Genomic DNA, 15,367 nt, shown 5'->3' with positions numbered 1-15,367 from the left:
TGATCACATCTCACCCCTTTTTAAAAGTAAAGCGCTTCTTTATGACAGTAAATCCATCGGCTTCTTTCCCGACAGCGTGTCTGCCGGTTTAGGAGCGGTCGCGTGTCGTCTATGAGCGTCGCTTTTATGACTGACAGCTTGGCAAACTTTACAGAACATGTGTGGCCAATTATGAGCAGATTGTCTCTCCACATTATCAACTCTTGACATTTCAAACCAAACAAAAAAAAAAAGACTCTTCAGGGAGACAGCGCAGAAGAGAGGAGACCCAAGTCACATTTCCAAAACAATGACAGAAATTCACATATGCAACCTTCAATCTCCATTAAACATCCCTCTTCGCTGCAGACATGAACAAGAATGAATCCATTATGCTATCGGATCTTGCCAGACCCCCTTTTTTGGCATGGTGTGGTCTAGTAGTTGAACCTCAAGGCTCATAACTAGACTCTGCTGAGCTATGTCTAGTGTGATCTTGTGCCCTTTGACATTCGGGGTCACTTGAATAATGACTGCCTGCTTACTTTGAAAAGATACACTCACTGGCCACTTTATTAGGTACACCTTAATAGTGCCGGGTTGGACCCCCTTTTGCCTTCAGAACTGCCTTAATCCTTTGTGGCAGAGATTCAACAAGGTACTCGAAATATTCCTCAGAGATTTTGCTCTATATTGACATTATAGCATCATGCAGTTGCTGCAGATTTATCGGCTGCACATCCATAATGTGAATCTCCAGTTCCACCACATCGCAAAGCTCTTTTGGATTGATTTTTTCTGACTGTGGAGACCATTTGAGTACAGTGAACTCATTGTCATGTGCAAGAAACCAGCCTGAGATGATTCACGCTTTAAGGTGTGTTATCCTGCTGGAAGTAGCCAACAGAAAATGGGTACGCTGTGGTCATAAAGGGATGGACATGGTCAGCAACAATTCTCAGGTAGGCTGTGGTGTTCACATGATGCTTAATTACTAATGGGCCCAAAGTGTACCAAGAAAATATCCCCCAAATATAATCTTCTATTGTCCAATTTTGGTGAGCCTCAATTTCCTGTTTACAGGAATGGTACCCGGTGTGGTCTTCGGCTGCTGTAGCACATCTGCCTCAAGGTTGGACATGTTGTGTGTTCAGAGATGTGCTTATTTGAGTTACTGTTGCCTTTCTATCCGCTGGAACCAGTCTGGCCATTCTCCTCTAACCTCTGGCATCAACAAGGCATCTGCACCCATAGAACTGCTATATTGAGCAATATGAAGGCTACTAATAAGAATGTATTGCTACGTTTTGTATGTACAGTTGAATCCGAATTATTATTAGCCCCCCTTGTATGTTTTTCCCCATATTCTGTTTAATGGTGTGAATAGTTTTTCAACACATTTCTAAACATAATAGTTTTAATAACTCATTTGTGATTTGTGATTGTGACTGATTTATTTTATCTTAGGCATGATGACAGCACATAATATTTGACCAGATATTTTTCAAGATAGTATTCAGCTTAAAACGACATTTAAAGGCTTAACTAGGTTAAATAGGCATGTTATGATAATTAGGCAAGTTATTATATAACAGTGGTATGTTCTGTAGACGGTCAAAAACAATTGCTTAGGAGAGCTAATAATATTAACCATAAAATGGTATTTAAAAATTTAAAACTGCTTTTCTTCTAGCCGAAATAAAACAAATAAAACTTTCTCTAGAAGAAAAAAATATTAGATTTATATATAATGTAATATATATATAGGAAATACTGTGAAAAATTCCTTGCATTGTTAAACATCATTTGGGAAATATAACACTTAAAAAAATAACTTTAAAAAAATAAAATAACACTTGACAAATAATGCACATTAGGGATGGGGAGTCGACTCCAAAAGAGACGATTCGTCAACTCTCAATGGACCTAGTACCGGAATCAACTCCCAGAGGTTAAGGTAAATTCCATAATAAATACTAGTGTTTTTGATGTGTTGGGTATACTGCCTATGTTTTAGTCTAGTATTATTTACAACTCCTTGTTAATGAATGTACCAGCTTACTTTAGTATTAAGAATTGTGAACTGATAAAATGAAATACAAGGTGTAGTTTTACTACAGTAAAGTGTGGTGAATTGTAGAATAATATACCCTAAATTGTAAAAAAAAACTACAGCATTGGGTCATTTGTTTATATTACAGTGGTTGTGTTACCTTAGCAAATATAGTGAAAGTGAACAGCTTTTCCTCAAAATTCCCTACAAAATCTCATCATTAATGTGGAAGACAGCAGAGACTAGTTCACTTTATTTCAGCTACCATGATAAAATGGGGTTGATAGTGACATTTATTTGAAGAGTGAGTTTATTTTGTCAGTGAAATACGCCATATTAAAAAGGTCTAAAAATGTCTTAAATTTTACCTGGTGAAACCCTGGTTAAACAAAATATGGAAAATCATAAAACAATTGAGGGTGAGTCCTGTAAATAGTGTGTAAATGTTCATTTTTGGGAAAACGATCACTTTAAAAAGTTTTCCTCCAGCGTTCTTTGATAATTTATCTCTCTCTCTGTAATATTATGCACGCCTTCATCTGAGTCTTTATCATTCAGCAGGTCTGTGACTGAAAGGTGTAATGTGAGCCTGTGGTTCAGAAGAATAGCAGCTGCAAAAAGTGCGATGCGTTCGGCCCGGGAAGAATAGGGGGCTTTAGGACCAAGAGGTGCGTGTGTCTCTTTGAGGAAAGAACAAAGGCTGACATCTCCAAGATGAAAGGCGGGTGAAATCTAAACTAATCAAACCCAACGAGGCAGCTGGCCGAGGTTCAAAAAGCAGCCACACCAAGAAGTCATTTAAACTTTCACATTCGCTCCAGGCTCAAAGAAAACAGTTAGGGTGGGGAGCCAAGAGAAAGAGAGGGGGAAAAAAACAGAGTTCAAAAACCAACCTGGCGGAGAGTCAAACAGGTGTATTAAAGAAAACGTCCACGCTGTGTGTTTGTTTCTGAACGGACCCCAAAGGGCGGGTGGGCCACAGTCTGCTGCCTGTTCATTAATAAAGAGCTCGTACAAACATCTGGACTAAAAATACTTTAGGAAAGCAAAACTATTCTGAAAAGGATTCCTATGAAATTAGTGTAAAGAAACTTTTGCAATATTTAGAATACAGTTACTTACTTACTTTCTGGGCTGTTTTTTATCCAAGGTGATATTTAGCCGCACCATGTTGGTGTTTTGTAACATCTAATTTTTTCGAGGTGGGTCGTTAGCAGAATGCTTAACTCCCAACAGGCCTGGATTCGCCAATTGGGAGGACCGGGACAGTTCCTGGTAGGCCGGTCCGTTTTTTGGCTGCGAGGGCTGGTGTTTCTAGCTGCCTGCACTCTCAGCAGTCGCACTTTTTTTTCATTTATTTATTTATTTGACCATAGCCTCACTCTTTTTATTTGTTGTTTTGCCGCAGCTCCTCTCTTCTTAATTATTGTCTCGCAGCCCCATGAGCAAAATGCAGGCTGCAGGGCAATGATGATGTGAGTATCATTCCAGCCACAAAAGTATGACAGTGCCTTTGTGGTCTAGTGGTCAGCATGTTGAACTACGATGTCTTCGATCCGTGTTCAATCCTCACCTGAGTAATTTTTTTTTTCTTTTTTCATTTTTATTGTTAAGACATATAAAACTGTAAGGTTGTTGAACATTAGGGCCCAGTTTCACAAACATGACTTAGATTAAGCCAGGACTAGGCCTTAGTTAAATAAGGTTATTTAAGACTCATTTATAAAAATGGCCTTAGAAAAATATTACTGGTAGGCACCTGGAGACAAAAAAATGGCACTGACATATTTTAAGACATCTCACCGCAAGTTATTTTTAAGTTGAGACAGCTCAAACATGCAATTTAATCCTGACTAGCCTTAAACCTTGTTTGTGAAACCGGGGGTAGACGTTCTGAAGCAGCTGTTTTCTTGGAAAAGATGTGATAGTGTAATTAGAAACTGATTTGGAAATGACCTTATTTTATCGTGAATTCAGGTGGGCCGGTCTAATGCTTGAAACTCCAGGGCTGAAAAGGAGTCCCACTCCGGCCCTGACTCCCAACCTGGAGGACCAGGACATACACATACACATATACTCTAGACAATTTGGCTTACCCAATTCACCTAAAGCACATGTGTTTGGACTGTGGGGGAAACCAGAGTACTCGGAAGAAACCCATGCCAACACGGGGAGAACATGCAGAGAGATAAAATTTTGAAGTATTTCCTAAAATATTTTATCTTGTGTAGAAAATTTTTTTAGCTGGAAAAACTTTTTTTCTTTTACAACTCTTTTTATTCAATATTATTAATCCCCTTAAGAAATGTTTTTCTTGACCGGCTACAGAACAAACCACTGTTGTTCAATGACTTGCCTAGTTAACTTAATTAAGCCTTTAAATAACACTTTAAGCTGAATACTGCTGTAGTGTCTTGCAAAATAACTAGTAAAATATAACGTTCTGTCATCATCGCAAAGACAGAAGAAAAATTAATTATGTTTAGAAATAAAAAAAATTGGGGGCTCAGTGGTTAGTACTGTGGCCTCACAGAAAGAAGGTTGCTAGTTCAAGTCCCGGCTGGACCAGTTGACGTTTCTGTGTGGTTGCATGTTCACCCTGTGTTGGTGTGGGTTTCCTCCGGGTGCTCCGGTTTCTCTCACAGTCCAAACACATGTGCTAGAGGTGAACTGGATAAGCTAAATCAGACCTCCTAGTTTTTAACGATTTTGTAATTATTTATTTGTGATGTTTTGCAATAAAAATTACCAATTTTGTGGTGGTAATTTTCAGAAATTTGCAGACAATTTTACAGAAAAAAAAAAAAAAAAAAAATATATATATATATATATATATATATATATATATATATATGACAATGACACAAATCATAAAAATAAAGCTTCTTTATATTGGTCTCTTGTCAATGTTTTCCTATGTAGTAATGGTTTTTGAATGCAAGTTTTTTCGTATGTCTTGCAAATCGTTTTTTAAAATGCAGGTAAAAGTCTCCTGTATAATTGGTTGTAAGAGTAGAGATGAAGGTAAGACTTGTTATTTTTAATCTTTGAGTAATTGTTAAATGTAGAAAACTTTTAATGTCAACTGTTAGAATTTTTTGTATTGATGTACACCTGATTAGTGATGGTGGTTGATGCACTTTATCTCTGTGGAGTGAGGTCGGAAATGGGAAGAATGTTTATTGTCATTGCTGTGAAGATTATAAGTTATTGTGTGATTAATTGATAATGAAATGAGAGTGACCGTTTAACTAATTGCACATTGTGATTGACTATGGAATAAAAGGGTGGAGTTGGAGAATGTGTCACACACTGAGGAAGGCTTTGTGCCGAAACGTCTGTTTGTCTGTTATCACCCGTAAAATGTAAGAAAAAGTAAGAATAAAAACAGTATGAAGCAATTGAGTGCGAATCATTACCTTCTTTTGAATAATAGTAACGATCAGATTAACGCACCAAACCAAAGAAGTAACTAAAAAAAACGCAAGCGCGCAGGACAAACTTCAGTAACTCTTGTCAAGACAAGATCTAAAATGGTAGAGCCATTTAAGCCAAAGCCAAATTAAGCCAAAGGAAGGTTGTATAACTCTTATTTTTATCCCCGATCGTACTTTCTCTCCCAAATTTAACTCCCCGGAGCATCTGAAAACAGATACCTCACTGAGGACATGCGTTAGGGCTTCCCCTTCCGTATTACACCTTAAACATGGATTGCCGTAAAACTCAGAAGCGTTTTCTCTCGTTAACAGGAAAAGTGTTAAACGGAAACATTTTATCGATTGGACGCACACTATAATACCAGCCAGTGGTGGAAAGAGTAATGAAAAATCCTACTTAAGTAAAAGTACCATTACTTGCCTAAAAATGTAGTGTAAGTAGCGTAAAAGTATCTGCTGTAAATATTACTCAAAGTAAGAGTAAAAAGTATCCCTTTTAATAGTACTCAAAAGTAGTGAGTAGTGAGTATTACATTGTTAAAAGCCATATATTTACATATTATTTGTGCATGTGTGTGTAATTGTGACATTCTGTATCTAGTTAGCGCCAATCAGGCACACAATGTGATAAGATGTTAATAGGTTAGATTTAGGTTGTGATGCCAGGTGACCAAAATTCAATGACTAGTCAGTCTAAAGACGATGTTATTTTGATGTCCAGTAAATAAGTCAAATGACGTTTATATTTAATTGATTTTAGGTTGTTATAAAGTGACCAAAATCCAACATCAAGCCAACATCTCAAACCAACATCACAATAATGTCAAATACTGACATATATTCATGCAACCAAAATCCAACGTCTGATAGTGATCATAGGTAACATCCACACAACGTCAAGCTGTAACATCATTAGACGTTGATATTTGGTTGGTTTAAGTTGGACATTCGACATTGCTGTTGAATTCTGACCTCAACCTGATTTTCATTTCCATACAAATTGTAACGTCCCCATGACATTAGGATACAATGTCAATCTGACGTCATGTTGTCATCTTGTGCCTGCTGGGTGTTTAAGGCCATTTCGGTCATCCTACAGTAAACATCCATCATCTTCTCATCAGTGAAATGCATCTAAACAGTCTCTGGGTCAATGCATGTAAAGATTTTGGACATCTTCTTAGACATTTTTAATGCTTCCAAACAGTTTGCTGTAATTATAATACACACATGTCTTGAGGTAGTTCCCTATAATGAGATTTACTAACAGTATGTGTGATTTGATTGGACAGGAATCACAGTACTGATTTTTGTAATCCCCATAGACAAGAAAAAATCAAGTAGTGACTGCAGGTTGAAGGAAAGTAGTGGAGTAAATGTGCCAATACTGCACTAAAAATGTACTCAAGCAAAAGTAAAAGTACACATTTTTAAATGCTTAGTAAATTACAATTTCTGAAAAAAACTACTCAATAACAGTAATTTGAGTATTTGTAATTAGTTACGTTACACTGCTGATACCAGCCATACATGTAAACCTCAAATAACGCCTTCAACTCGATCATGCCCAGGGGCCGTCATTCCTAAAACAATCTCCCTCATTATAAGCTGCTTGCTTTTCTGTCATTTGTTAGATGTTTGCTCCAACTTTTTTTGCAGTCTAAAGCATGGCAAATTCACAAAACGCCCAACTCGCCCAGCAGGATGTCTAATCCTGTCACGTTAGCGGGATCAAAACAGGAACAAAAACGGTAACAAAAGGGTGTGGATCCAAGTGCAGATTTAATATTAACTTAGTGCGGTAACAGTGAACAAAAATCCAAAGTACAAAGTAGCAAAAATGGCAAACAAACAAACAAAACCAGAAACTAAGACAGATTAACTCGAACTAGACTTTAACAAGATACAAGAGCAAGATCATGAACAACATACCAAAGGCGACAAGAAAGACAACGACGCGATGACAAACAGTGGTGGGATGATAGAATATATAGTCCAGGAAATCATTGGTAAACAGACACAGCTGTGATTGCAAATCAGTGTACGTGGACCGGGTGTAATGCGCGTGGTATGTATGGACTTGTAGTTCTTGGGCGCTGTAATTCAGTCTCAGAGTCTGCTGAACTACAGCGTTCTCAGGTGGTCACTGACAGTCAGGACAAATGCCTTCTTTACATTGACTTCACATGTAAATTAATTACGCTTCATCCGCGTCTGCTTTCTGCACAGGCTGCAAAACATTCCTCCTTCCCATCCCCCCTACATGTAATGTAATGATTGTGAGGGCGCAGGTGAGACGTTATTTTTCGAACGACACTCAAATACATCACATGCGCTGCATATGCAACATCTATAACTCACGTAAAACAATTAAATGCAAACTGAAATAAACATCATTTGATGATATGATTTGGAATTGGATGTTTTATAAAATAAAATAAAAAAATTGTGATTATTTTGCAAATCATCTGTCATACATCACTGTTCTGGCTGCGGTGTGTCACGGTAAACATGATGTGTTGCCACAGAAACATTAAGGGTGAATGTTCCAAAAAAAAAACTGACTCCCGAGCCAGAGAGAACCTTTTAAACTCAGCAGTGAAAGAGTTAATAGCAGCAGTAAATCAGCGGTAGTAGAGTTACTTTGCATTGCAAGGCTAAAGACACATTTTTATTCACTGGCCTTTTTTGGATCCATCTTTTTTCCATCTGTAGTCACGTGTAGCTGACTGTTCTTTCTTAGTCATTTTGTCTCTTTTCCGGTTTAAATATCTAAAAAATCTTCCATCAAGACCAGACAAGAAAAATGGCATGGGAAAATTAAGTGATGCTGAAAACTTGTGTGTGATTATATCTTATTAAGATCATTTTTTTAACCCATTGGCGAATAAATTTGCTTGTTTTAAGCCAGGGGTCACCAATCTCGGTCCTGGAGGGCCGGTGTCCCTGCAGGGTTTTGCTCCAACTTGCTTCAACACACCTGCCTGGGTGTTTCTAGTATACCTAGTAAGACCTTGATCAGCTTGTTCAGGTGTGTTTGATTAGGGTTAGAGCTAAAATCTGCAGGACACCGGCCCTCCAGGAACAAGTTTGGTGACCACTGTTTTTAGCTAATAATCACTTAATTTTGAGGTTAAGTAATTTATTAAGCGATTCCATGTGTCTAGTATGTATCTTCATTTAAAAACATTTAGATATTAGGATTGAAAACAGGACAAAACTAGTTAGTTTTTTATTTTATTATTATTATTATTATTGTTATAACAGCTCAGGGATGAGCTTTTTCGAATAAAGGGTTGTAAATGAATGCTTTTTTTAAATGGATTAATCGAAAAAATAATCGACAGATTAATCGATTATTAAATAATCGTTAGTTGCAGCCCTACTTCTAAATAGGCCGTAGTTTATGTATGTGTGTAAATTTGAGAGTGTATAGGTGTTTCCTAGTATACTGGCATCCGCTGAGTAAAATATATTCTGGAATAGTGGGCATTTTATTCTGCTGTGGCGACCTCTGATAAATCAGAGACTAAGCCCAAGGAAAATTAATGAATAACAAAAAAAGAAAACATAAGTAGAGTATTAAAATAATAGTGATCAGTTACAGAAAACAGTGGTCACTCTTTCTTTCAAAAAATAAATAGATAAATAAACATCCCAAAGTCTATATGGACATTTTGCTCCAGCTCCCCTTTTACCTTCTGAAGTCTGTGAGTCAGAAAGTCTGTTTTATTGTTTCTTTTCAGGGCATTTCAAAAGAGAGCCGAGTTCAAAGCCTCCATTGGAGAGCAGATATTCTTTCAAATGTTCCCTATTTTTAAAGGTGCTATTGCTTTGGAAGACATTCGCCCACGGGCAACGTAACAAACGCTTACAAAGCAGAAAGTGAACTCTGGAAAAATGCTTTGATTCGACTTCAGTAAATGAGTGTTTGGACAAATGTTCACGGCTAACACGATCAGCTATGAAAGTAAATACAGACGTTTCTGAACCCAGAGCTTGGCTGAGAAAGACATACAAGCCAGAGGAGAAGCTCATTTCTCTTTTATAAGTCATGAGTTGCTCTTTTAAAGCTCAGTTATGATTCATGAAGAGTCAACAAGTGGAAAAAGACAATTCACTTCCGTAATCTGACAGCTGTATATGGGTGAAACAGGATATTCATTGAAAGTGGGGTGGGGATTTATTTTACACTTCTGTAAATGACTTGCTAGTAAATATGAGTACTATTTTCTCTTTCATGCCTATGCTGTTTTTTTTAAGTACCAGATTAAGCATGCCTTCATTGAATTCTCTACCTAACTGCCTAATCCAAGGCAGATCTACTCCAAATACTAACCCTATCACACAATAATCCACTTTATAATGGCAATTGAGTTGACACATAACTTGACCACGTGCTTTGAATGTTATTACTTAAGGTCAGAAGGCTGTTATCATCCATCCACATGGTTAATCAGCTATACAAGACTCCAGATCCAGATCTGTTTTATATTACTGTGATGGTTGGGTTTGGGGTTGGGGTAATGAAATACAATTAATGGGAAATTTAATAAATAATGTAAAAAATTCTTGTTAACTTCCAGAAGGGCCATACTGGCCCATATCTATCAGCTGATAACCACTGATAACAACCATTCAATCAAGTAATAACATTTTTGGCAGAACACAGACTTCTATAGTGAACATCACCAAGCAAACAAAATCTGGGACAAATACTAAGTTTTTGTGTGCCAATGTGGGACATTATCAATACTCAAGTCCTCCTTTATTAAGTCCAAGTCAAGACCAGTCCTTAACCAATCGAGTCCGAGTCCAAAAGGGAACGTTTAAGTTCCAAAAAAGGGTACAAAAGTTGGACTCAAGTCTGAGTTCTTAACAGCCAAGTCAAGTCCGTCCAAGTCCAAAAAGTCATTAAATTGAAAATAATAATAATAATAGTAAATCAAAAAAATTTAGAATTAACAATCGTTTTTTTAAGTGATTTTATCCAAGTACTTTTGTATATTTAAGTAATTAAAAACTAAAATAAGCATTATTTTGTTAAAAAACAGGGCATAGTTAAGATATAGGGTTCAATTTTGACGCAAAGTGCAAGGCGCAAAAGCAAAAAGGGCATATCAGAATCCATTTTTGCTATTTTAATGACAAAAAAATCCACTTTGCACCATGGCGCATGGTCTAACAGGGTTGAGCTTATTCTCTTAATGAGTTACAGGAGTGTTTTGAGAATAAACCAATCAGAATCTCATATCCCATTGACTTTAAGAGTCAGTTGCGTCGCTCCATGGTGCATTTGCTATTAACATGGCGGACTTTGTTAGAAGAAAATCTGAACACTTCACTAGCGAGAAAACAGTTATAAACAGGGCATCTACAGCACAAGAATGAGAGAATGAGCCTCCTCATTCTTTACTTTCACTTTCATTCTCTTCCGTGGATAAGGAAACAGCTTAGACGGACCCCACTGAACACATTAATTAGGCTACATAATTCATTTCAGTTGTTAAGTGCAAAGATTTGTTTCAAAACTATTTCTAAATTCAGTTCTAGGTTCAGTTCCAGCAAAGAAATAAATGAACAATAATAACGAAGTGTGCTCAAAAACCCGAGTTATATCCAAATACACAAGCTGTGCCCCATATGGTCAAATGGGCAAATCTAAGCTTGTTTTTAACAAAACAATTAGCAATATGCATTTAATAAATACTACCACTACTAATAATAACATTATACAAAAGCAAATTGTCATGAATAAACTGAAAAAGCACCCCGAGATGAAGGCATGAAAGCAGTGTTTTTAATATTAATGTAGAAAATAATAATTTTGTAATATTTTATTCCTTTAATTATTTTTCATTGTATATCATAAAGATATTTGCGTATTGCTTTACATCCTGTGTGTAGTAAGCAATGTGTAAGCAAGGCGCACAACTAACGCGAGCTCTGCGCTGGACTTTAGACCTCCTCTAAGCTGGTCTATTGAGTAGTCTTTTTTAGTTCCTCAAAATAGCAACTAGAGATGCGCGGTTGGCGGTTATAGCCGCGGACTCCGCGGATAAACCGCGGATCGGGCGGATGACGTTACGAAAAAATAATATTTTAATTAAATTTGGGTGGGTGGCGGGCGGTTGTACTGTTTTTATATTCATAACTGGCGCACCAACGAAAAAGCCTAGGACTGACTTCACAGAATGGGAGGAGGAATCGGATACACTAATTCTGGATGAAGTACAGAAGTATTCCTCTACAAACTTCAGTATAGACGGATCAGCAGAGGAAAATCTACTTTCCTTTTGGGAGAAATAAGGCCAGGCATTCCCACTACAGCACCTTTCCAAGAGAATTCTATGCATTTCAGCAACAAGTGCTGCGAGCGAGCGCTCCTTCAGTGCAGCAGGGCGCATTATAGTGGCTATGCAGGCGATCCCGTCTGAATCCTGACACTGTAGATGCTATTTTATTCCTGCATTGTGCCAAGAAAAAAATCAAACTAGACCTAAGGTCAGGCATATTAAACCAATTAGCCTATGTTATTTAGGCTACACATATGTTCAGTATAAACTTTTGAGTTCGGTCAGCTGATAATTTTACGTTCATATTGGTTTAGCCTATTCTATTCTAGACATGTTGGCCTCGCTTTTACGTTCCGAGGCTAAGGTTATTTTGCCAGAATTTCTTTGTCGCAACTTTAATGGCATAGTATTTCGTTATGCTTCAAGTTTGAGGGAAATGGGGATAATCCTAAATCCATGGGTTATTGGGGCACTTGTCATACATGCACTTTAGCCTGGTCAGGTTCGCTCAAAGAGGGATGGCATATCTGTTTTTCTAATTTAATTTCTAATTGTGGGGGTGACTGAGCCTACAAGGCTTAGGCACGATATGACGTTTTTATTAAAAAATTTTCATCTGTTTGCCAAAGCATGCGACTATAGCCTATGCTTACATTAAGATATTTATGTTAATATTTTTTTTACTGCCTGTTGTTTCTTTTGGCATATAAAATAGGTATTGTCTGATAGAGATATCAATAAAGGTTCATCTGTGTCGCAGAACTGTGTTGTTTCCGATTTCTACAAGCTCAATAACATCCACAGCAAAAAATAAAAAATAGTCGAAAAACTGTGCCCATTAATTAGATGTGCAAGGCAAGCAGGTACGTTTTTGGGGTTGCTATGGACAACTACAAATGTAAACATTATTAGGCTATAATGTAAATGACTTATTATTCTGTCTATTTACTAAAAAATAAAGTGAAATAGGCATTTAGTAGTAGGCTAAATAGCAGCATGTTGAAATGATGTGTCAATGCGTTTTCTATTAGGCTACAATAAAAAAAAAAAGTTGTATAGTACAGTGCGTTTAATTTAGGCTATTTATTTACTTTTGTCCCTGTGCGCCGATTGGAGACAGAGTTCACTGCTGATATTCTGAGAGCTCGGGTGCTTCTCATTTCTTATTTGTGCATCCTCGTTTCCTTTCCTTGCTTTCTTTCCTCGTGTTTCCACCCCACCGGGATAACGTTACGAGGGAAGGATGCAAAGACTCAAGGACCGAGGAATCGAATCAAGTGAAAAGACACGTCCTCGTATCTTTAGCATCACTTCAAAGCGTCGTCAATTAATGACTTGCACGTTTGGATTAACTGCATGTCTACATTAAAGTCATTCTCTATTCTATAATGATCAATAAAGAAACATTCATTTAATAAAAAAAGGAATAAGCTATTCAAATAAAGAGCCCAATCAGCAGATGGCGGGCGGGTGCGGTTTTAAAAATTGGTCAAAAATGTTACTGCGGATGGATGGCGGACGGATGATGAATTTTGTCATGCGGTTGCGGATGAAATAATAGCCCATCCGCGCATCTCTAATAGCAACGCACCTGCAATGCGCCTGAACACACTGCCATTTTTAGACCAGAACGCAATTGAACAGCATGCTGCAAAACATCAAAACAACACTTGCGTCGAGCTGAAACTAGCAGACAACAATTGCATCACACCTTGCGCCTTATTGCGCCAGGTGTATGATAGCGCACATAGTTTGGCCCATAGGTCAGTACCAATTGATACTAAAATTGCAGTATCATGACAACACTAAGGATGTGCTCACACTAGGTACAGTTGCCTTGAACCTTGCCAAAGCACGCTTGTCCCCCCTACCCTCTCGCTTGACGGCCTGCAGGCACACTGCATTTTGCCTTCCGAACCAGAGCACGCTTGCATCAGCGATGATGTGACTGTTCAGTTTAACAGGAAGAGAATTGCACTCGCTCAGCACAGTGGACATTAGGGCTGCTCGATTATGGGAAAAATCATAATCACGATTATTTTGGTCATAATTGTAATCACGATTATTCAAAACGATTATCAGTTGAAGTCAAAATTATTCGTCCTCCTGTGAATTTATTTTTATATAAATATTTCCCAAATGATGTTTAACAGAGGTTTTTTTACAGTATTTCCTATAATATTTTTTTTCTTCTGGAGAAAGGCTTATTTATTTTATTTCAGCTAGAATAAAAGCAGGTTTGAATATTTTGAAACCTATTATAATAGCTCGATATTATTAGCCCCTTTAAGCAATTTATATGTTTGATTGTCTGCAGAAGAAACTACTGTTATACAATGACTTGTCTATTTACCCTAATTAAGCCTTTGAATGTCACTTTAAGCTGAGTATCTTGAAAAACATCTAGTAAAATATAATGTGCTGTCATCATAGCAAAGATTAAAGAAATCAGTTATTAGAAATGAATTATTAAATCTGTTATGTTTAAACTGTGCTTTAAGCATCTTCACTGTATTTTTGATTTTATTATTGATTAATAATAACAGTCGGCAGCAGCAGGAATATCGCACGCTGTCACTTTAAGAATTGTGCGGCTCTGATATGGTTTCTCTTTCTCGTGTCTTTTGATTCTCAACTTGTTTGTTTATTACACAGATGAGGGTTAATATGAATAATCACTAAACACTGCGCTCTGACACAAATGTGCATGTATTTGACCATTAAAGCGCTCACATTAAGATCGCTGTAGATGTGTGTGTGCTCTGTTGTCCGAGGCTAAGCGCGGCGCGCAAACACACACACGCTACCTGTCAGAGGCTAAGCACAGCGCGCACACACAACAGCAGGCCCGTGCAGAGACCGTCTAAAGGGCATGTGCAGGATAAATTTTTTGAAGGGGGGGGGGGTGAGGTTTGTTGTCGCGCGCCTACTGAAGGGCGGGACCGAGGGTGTGCCGCATCGCGGGGGCACTTTTGATCATTTTGGAAGGGCACTTTCTATCCAAGACTAAAAAGGGCATGTGCACTGCACAGGTTGAGCCCTATGTGTGCACGTGCCTGCACAACAGCAAGTGCTCTTTTGCGCTTTTAAAAAAATGAATGATGCGCATCCCGTGCTGCAAAAGTTTCATTACAGCACATGCTTTTAGTCACTTTCACGTGGAAGTGAGCTTTGCAGAGGCAGAGTTTTCACACATGTACAACTGGAAAGGGGGCAGTACGTGATGGAATAATCGTTTATCTCGATTAATGGCTTTTCATAATCGTTAAAAGCCGAAATCGAAATCGGATTTTCGATTAATTGCACAGCCCTAGTGGACATTGCTTTAGTTATATTGTTTTGTATTATTTTTAGTCATTTGGAATGCAGTGACACGCAGGGAAAAATTTAGCTGAACAGATCCATTACTTTTAATGCTCATAAACGATCATAAAAGTCCTCGTGCTGCAGGTATTGGGAGGTTTGCTGAAGGTGCAGCTGACGTGCAGCGAAGGGTTTGTGTTTTTAATAAACCACGACAGTTCATGTGCATTGAAAAGTAAGAATGATTAATAAATCCATATGAAACAGTATAAAAGTGACGTCATGTCTCCAGTTTCAGG

The 15,367-nt window shown here is 37.7% G+C and overlaps 2 protein-coding genes and 2 long non-coding RNA genes across 7 annotated transcripts in view; 2 read left to right on the top strand and 2 right to left on the bottom strand.

The window, feature by feature from the left end:
- Positions 1–15,367, bottom strand: part of cdc5l (CDC5 cell division cycle 5-like (S. pombe)) — a 452,249-nt gene that overhangs the window by 5,415 nt on the left and 431,467 nt on the right. The gene's annotated exons all lie outside the window — the stretch shown is intronic.
- The window catches only part of LOC141378508 (uncharacterized), an 842,893-nt gene that overhangs the window by 475,876 nt on the left and 351,650 nt on the right, over positions 1–15,367 (top strand). The window lies entirely within an intron of this gene.
- runx2a (RUNX family transcription factor 2a) overlaps positions 1–15,367 on the bottom strand; it is a 169,301-nt gene that overhangs the window by 18,035 nt on the left and 135,899 nt on the right.
- The window catches only part of LOC141378507 (uncharacterized), an 80,323-nt gene that overhangs the window by 60,213 nt on the left and 4,743 nt on the right, over positions 1–15,367 (top strand). The window lies entirely within an intron of this gene.

The sequence above is a fragment of the Danio rerio genome, chromosome 17, assembly GCF_052040795.2.
Source record: "Danio rerio strain M-AB ecotype USA chromosome 17, GRCz13ab, whole genome shotgun sequence".
Classification (NCBI taxonomy): domain Eukaryota; kingdom Metazoa; phylum Chordata; class Actinopteri; order Cypriniformes; family Danionidae; genus Danio; species Danio rerio.
Note: the sequence above shows the minus strand (reverse complement) of the source record. Positions and strands in the feature narration are given on the sequence as shown.